The sequence below is a fragment of the Lactuca saligna genome, chromosome 1 (assembly GCF_052625555.1).
Source record: "Lactuca saligna cultivar CGN05327 chromosome 1, ASM5262555v1, whole genome shotgun sequence".
Taxonomy (NCBI): Eukaryota; Viridiplantae; Streptophyta; class Magnoliopsida; order Asterales; family Asteraceae; genus Lactuca; species Lactuca saligna.
Window position 1 is genome coordinate 24,546,012 of NC_136417.1, and position 6,787 is coordinate 24,552,798.

Here is a 6,787-nt window from a genome sequence, read left to right on the forward strand (position 1 = left end):
TCATCTTCGGCTTCATTAGATCTAGAAGGCATCAGGCGATCGAAGGCAATCAAAATGGTGGTCATGTGGTTGGCGATCGTGAGAAAGGGGGGAGGGGGCGTCGGCTATACAGGTCTACTCCGGCGGTTTCCTTCTTTCATTTTGCCTCATCACCGGCCGTAACCCGACATAAGGGAGACAATAGCAGCATTTGTCTGTCAAGGGAATGAGGGGGTGTTCGAGGCTGCTTTTGGTCGTCTAAGGGAGAGCTGCCAGTGCTTTTCTCGTGACAGTTTCTCAACAGTTTAAGCCTTGCTAGGAGGCTGTTTTGGGTGTCGATGGTACTTGAAAATACAACAAGCAGGTGGTGGGTGTTTAATTAACGAAGCAAGGATGGAGATGGGGCTGGAACAGTGGAGAATCGGAGATGGAGAGGCCGACATCCCGTGGTTAAGTTAAACCAGTGTTGACCCCATATCAATTACCACAACCCCAGGCTTCAACTAATGACTTCTAATCAAATTTGGAACTCCAACATCTGAAACCAAAATGTCAGCTTCACATGTTATTTCCTCTGGATTCTGTGTGAATGAATGCACAACGCTTACTGTAGCATGATGTCTCTGAATGTAGAAAGACATGTGATTCAGACTAATAATAACATTACAACAAGACAATTTGGATACAAATAAATTAAATACCTGTAATAGCAAGGAAGTGGGTAATCCAGTAATCATGCTTCTTCCAATTACCACTACTTTATTACCTAAAATTTCTACACTGCATCGATTAAGCACCTCAATACACCCTAAAGAGGCACAAGGAATAAACAAAGGCTCCCTTCCTCTCATTGCAAGGTTTCCCATGTTCACAGGATGAAAACCATCCACATCTTTTTCAACTTTCACTGCAATTATAATCTTCTCCTCACACAAATGCTGAATCAACAATTATATTGGGTGAATCGATTGAAATTGATTGCAAAAGAAAGGGTAGAAGAGTAATTACATTGGGTAATGGAAGCTGGACAAGAATGCCATGGACTGATTCGTTGTGATTTAACATTGAAACAGCATCGAGAACTTCGCTTTCTGTACACTCTTCAGGAAGCTCTGTTACTACTGAGGCAATTCCAACTTGTTCGCAAGCTTTTTTTTTGATGCATACAAATGTGAGTGAATCTTGTCTTTTTCTCACCGATATTACGCCTAATCCAGGTACCTTATTGATTGAATTCTTCATATTCGAAACTTCAGTCGCTAATGTAGCTTTAATTTCATTGGTCATTGATCTCCTATTAATTTTGCTGTTGTATGTTTATTAAATAATTATATTTTTTAAATAACAAAAAACTTCATAAATGGTCCCTCTTTTGTGAAATGACGGAAATACCGTTCACTTAACGGCCAAAAGCTAACGGAGTTAGCGAACAGGACCATTTGTCAAAAGTTTTGAAATCACAGGGACCATCTGTAAGGTTTTTTGAACTTAGGAACTAAACTTGATATTTTTGAAAACTACATAGACCATTTTTGAAGTTTTGTCTAAAAGAAAACCTCATAACTAGTCTATGGGTATTAAAATGTCATTCACTTAACGACTGAAAGTTGATGAAGTTAAATATAATGATCAAACATTAAAAGTTTTAAAACTACAGAGATTACCTATAAGATTTTTTAAACTTAAAAAGCTAAACATTAGATTTCACGATGCCACCTGAACCATTTATGATATAGTCGCACCAAATGTTGTGTTTGATGAAGATGCCTTAAATACTAATATTGAAAGAAGTGTTCCGATAAAAGAAAACAATGAAATTTAAGGTATTAAATTGGAAAAGTGAAACCAACAATGGTTTGGTCACATTCAGTCGACATCCACGTCGTCACACTCATTTTAGTTCACGTGCTGAGGTGGACCATTACTTACGGACTTCAAAACGGGATTTAATCCAATTTATTAAAAGGACAAACAAATCACATTTTGCCATTTGTCTAACAATCATTCGTTTTGTATTTGGTTGGTCCCCGGTAATCCCTCGACCAGATCCAGATTTGGGTTCGTTACCCGATCCTAGAAACCCAGTGGATCGAACTACCCGATCTTTAGTAATGTTTAAATGTATATTATACTACATGTAGAAAAATGAAGTCTATAATCAATTTATGTTTCATAATGATTTTCTATTCATACATTATGCAATTGTATTTCAACTTATTACTTTAAATCGTAAATTGTTATCATCATCACATACAAATCTTTATTGATGAGGAATATTTACAAATAAATTTACAAATTCGACCATTCTCCAAACTTGTAATCAAAAACATTTTTTTAATTAAATTTTAAATCTTTAACACATCGAACCATAAAATTAGTAAATATTTACACACCAACTGAAAAAAATGATAGAGATTCTTTTATTAGTATATAGATAGGGAAATTATTTGTACACAATAATTTTTTTCCATACATAACAATTGGTGTTTAAAATATTATACTGTACAACTCTATAATGCATATATTGTTATTGTGTATGATAAAAAATTATTGTGTATGAATCCCTTCTCATATAGATATAATGTTGAATGGTCAAACTATTACGTGTTTTAATATATGAACCAGATAAACACGTTCTTTAAAACTTGATAAATATTGACTTAAACTTAAGTCAAAGATGATAAAGAACGTGCAGCATTCATCTCATCTGCAAACATGATTGTGGTCCAAATTTGGGTGGAAATGTCAACTTTAATGAGTTAAAATATAAGTATATACATTTTTATTGTTTAATAGCGAATTGAGAAAACTGTATCCGAATATGCGAAAAATGATCAATATACTTTTATAGTATTGTCTAACAATATCAACTGTAAAACAAATACGTCGTCACTTTTAATATGACATTCTTCTTCATACAATTAAAATTTTGATATCATATTTTGAATTTAGCTTTTTTTTTTTTACTCTAAAATGATTTTGATGTAGCGGTGCAAAAAGGTATAATGTAGTGATATAGTAGCTTTCACTCACTTCAATCTTTAAAATTAATTAAACTAGTCAAAACAAGACATAAAAAAGAATTTAAGTACTCAACATGTAAAATAAAAGAGAAAAATAATATATATATATATATATATATATATATATATATATATATATATATATAGGTTCAGGTTCATTTGAAACCATTCTAATTTTGTGAGACCGTGAGACCAAATCTAAAAATAATTTAAAAAAAAAAAAGAATTTTTAGATTTTTCCATTTATTTTGCATTTTAAAATTATTTTTTAGAATATGTCAGTGTAATATTCTATTTAGAATATTTCACGTATTTTTCAAAAAAAAAAAAAAACGGAATTTTTTTTTAATTTTTTTTATATATTTTTTATTTTTTTAAATTAATTCAAGTTCCGAAAATAATATTTAAAAAAAGAATTTTTGGATTTTTCTATTTATTTTGCATTTTAAAATTATTTTTATATTTAGTCTCACGGTCTCACAAAATTAGAATGGTCTCAAATGAACCTGAACCTATATATATATATATATATATATATATATATATATATATATATATATATATATAATCTGTCCTCTTCTCTTTGAAAGAAGGGGGCGCTTCCGGTTCTGTCGGTGCTTGAAACAAATTTTGTCTTCTCCATATTACTATATCTCTAGAGTCAATAATTTTATATGAGGAACTACTGAACTCAATCACTTGCTGCCGTTACTTTTCAGTTTTCTGTTGAGGTCTATCCTGTAGAGGTACTCAAATTGGATCAGTGATCGATTTCTAGGTTTTGTCGTAAACCTAATTGGTTACTTCCAATTACGTAAATCAATAGTTCAAACCGCACTCAATGGTAGGGCATTTCCCATTTTTATAGGAACTTTTGTACCAGAAACAATGGTATCTCCAATTATAGCCCCCTAGGATGTAAAATATCTCTTCTCACCATCCCTATAGTGTATAAGACAAATGTATGCATTTCGATTCGGGTCGTATTCTATGGTTACGATTCTACCATATATGTCTTTTCATTCTGTTGAAAATCTATTTTACAGTATAGACGCGTATGATCACCCCCTCTATGTCCTGCGGTAATGATTCGTCTGGCATTACGACCTTTACCACAATGATGATGTTCATAGATCAAATTATTTCGTGGATTGGATTTCACTTTACTGTCTACAACTCCATTGCGCAATAAAAAATCCAAGAACTAAAAGTGGAGCGTTGAATCAAAAAAAGGAATGATCAAGATGCATTGTAATATTTTTGTAAATAAGTGGAAAAATAAATGGATAGGGAATCAAAATTAAATGGAGTTAAGGGCATTTTAGGGTTATAGAAATTGACTCATACACATACGTCTCCTGATCACCATTCTTTATCAGATTGATCTCTCCCTCCCTCCCTCTCTCTCTCTCTCTCTCTCTCTTGCACATCTCCACTGTATCTCTTCCCTTCGTCTCCATCCTCCCTCAATCGGTCCACCTCTACGTCCGTCGATAATGAACGTCGGCTACCAATCAACAATCTTTCATATCCAAATCATTGGTGAAGAATTTACGAACCTATAGATCGACAACATTCGTGTTCACCTTCGATTGCGATATTTGAAGCCCTAAATCACCCAATTCATGTTCATCGATTCATCGAGATCGATCAACAATGATCTATCAAGTTTTTTTACACATCAATTTGTCATCATTGATCAGCTCCTAGGATCAGAAAGTTAAGCATATGACCATGGAAATTCATTTAGGTACCAATTCATCATAAATTAGAAGTATTCATCTAGCTCCATTCTGATCCGCGCCACTCTCTTCCCTAGCGAGGGTATCGGTTCTGGGATCGCCAAATCCATGAAACAGGTCCAAAAAGCTTTATGTTATGCTCAGATTATTGAATATACTTCTAAATTATTGTGAGGTTTTGTCTTTTTTCTGTTCAGTTTTCCATCGTATCATTTGTTGATTCTGAATATGGAATTGATGACCAGAGTGTATCATAAGAGTCTCGATCGTGAATTCCTAAACTGATTTGAACAGTTGATGACTTCAGAATTTTGTTAAGCTGTGGACGACTTCATATTTCAAATTTGATGATATTTCTTCTGCTAAAGAGGATCTCGTCTCCCCTGCCCTAAGGCTTTAATTTCTAAATTCAATTTTTTTTTGTTCTTTGGTAATTTTACATTAAACTTTTTACAGTTCAACCGTATTGTATGAAACACAAACTTATGAGTTATATGAAATATAACAATTCGTTAGCTCTATATGAAGATCAATTAATTGTGGGCATAATATAAACAGTAACTTTTCATTTGATTGGTGCATTTTGTATGTTGGAGAAATGTTGCAATTTGCTGAGGCTATCTACTAACTATATTGATTTTTATCAACTCACCGGCTTGATAGGTTTGTTGCCCCTTTAATATAACTCCATTAACATGAAGTTGTGTAGTGTGTATACAATACATATATGGTTTGGTTCCAAATGTTTTGTTTTCTTTGAAATTCTTTGATGCAGATATGTTCCAATGTTTGGAGAAACTGATTATGATCCAATCAGAAAATATAGTCTAGTTAGTTTTGATGAACAACTTAATGCTCTAGGGACAACAATTGATGTTGGTAATGTTGGTACTATATATTCACCCTCAATAATCATTTGTAATTATACTCGAAATCAGGCTTACTTAGAAGAACAGATGAACTTTAGGTCCATTGTTTACAACAAAAAATTAGTTTAACAATTATGATGATAGTTATGGACTTATGATAATGTCTGTAATTAAGCTATAACTCTCTCTTGAAATGTTAATTGTGCATTGAACATAAATAAGCTAGGATTGTTATTTTTTTTTTCTGTTTTGTTGCTTTCCTGTCATGACAGGTACCAATTACCAGATGTGCATGTTTAAAGGTGGATCAATATTATATACATGTCATGATGATGATGATGATGATGATGATGGAAAGGTAAGGTAACTCAACTATATACAAGGTAAGGTAACTCAACTATATACTAGTAATTCATATATGAATTACATAAATCATATATGAATTACATATGATTCACATGTAATTCACATATTAATTACATGTGATTCAATGTAAATCACATATGAATCACATGTAATTCACATATGAATTACCTGTGATTCACATGTAAATCAAATATGATTCACATGTAAATCACATGTAATTCATATATGAATCACATGTAATTCATATATGAATCACATGTAAATCACATGTAATTCATATATGAATCACATGTAATTTGCATATAATTCACATATGAATTACATGTAAATCAAAAATGAATTACATGTGAGTCATATGTAAATCACATATGTATTTTTGTCAGTGTTTTTCCATCAATCAATTTTTTTTTTAAATTTTCTTGTAGATTTGGAAGAAATTGTAGTGAATGTTGAAGATGTGAAAAATGATAAATTGAAGAAAATATGGAAATATTGACACAAAGACATGAAAACTCTTTGAAATTTTGTAGCATTTTTTTGTTTTTTATATTGTATCGAATAAAATACTTATTTTATTTTGTTTATAGATTAGTAATAAAATGAGTTTTCTTATAATTTCTTTACAAATATTATAGTATATGAAATATGTATATATGCATTTGTAAAAATATGCATAAATGTACCAAAAATGTTGATTTTTTTGTTAAAAAGTTATAGTATTTTTAAATATTCCAGTTTTTTTTTTTTTTTTTTTTTTTTAATTTTATTGGTTTTTAAATTCTTTTAAAAAAATTGCAGTTTTTAAAAA

General features: G+C 31.3%; 1 pseudogene; it reads right to left on the reverse strand.

Annotated features, from left to right (window-relative positions):
- Positions 1-434: 434 nt before the first annotated feature.
- Positions 435-1,969, reverse strand: LOC145003745 (bifunctional protein FolD 1, mitochondrial-like; annotated as a pseudogene).
- Positions 1,970-6,787: the final 4,818 nt, after the last annotated feature.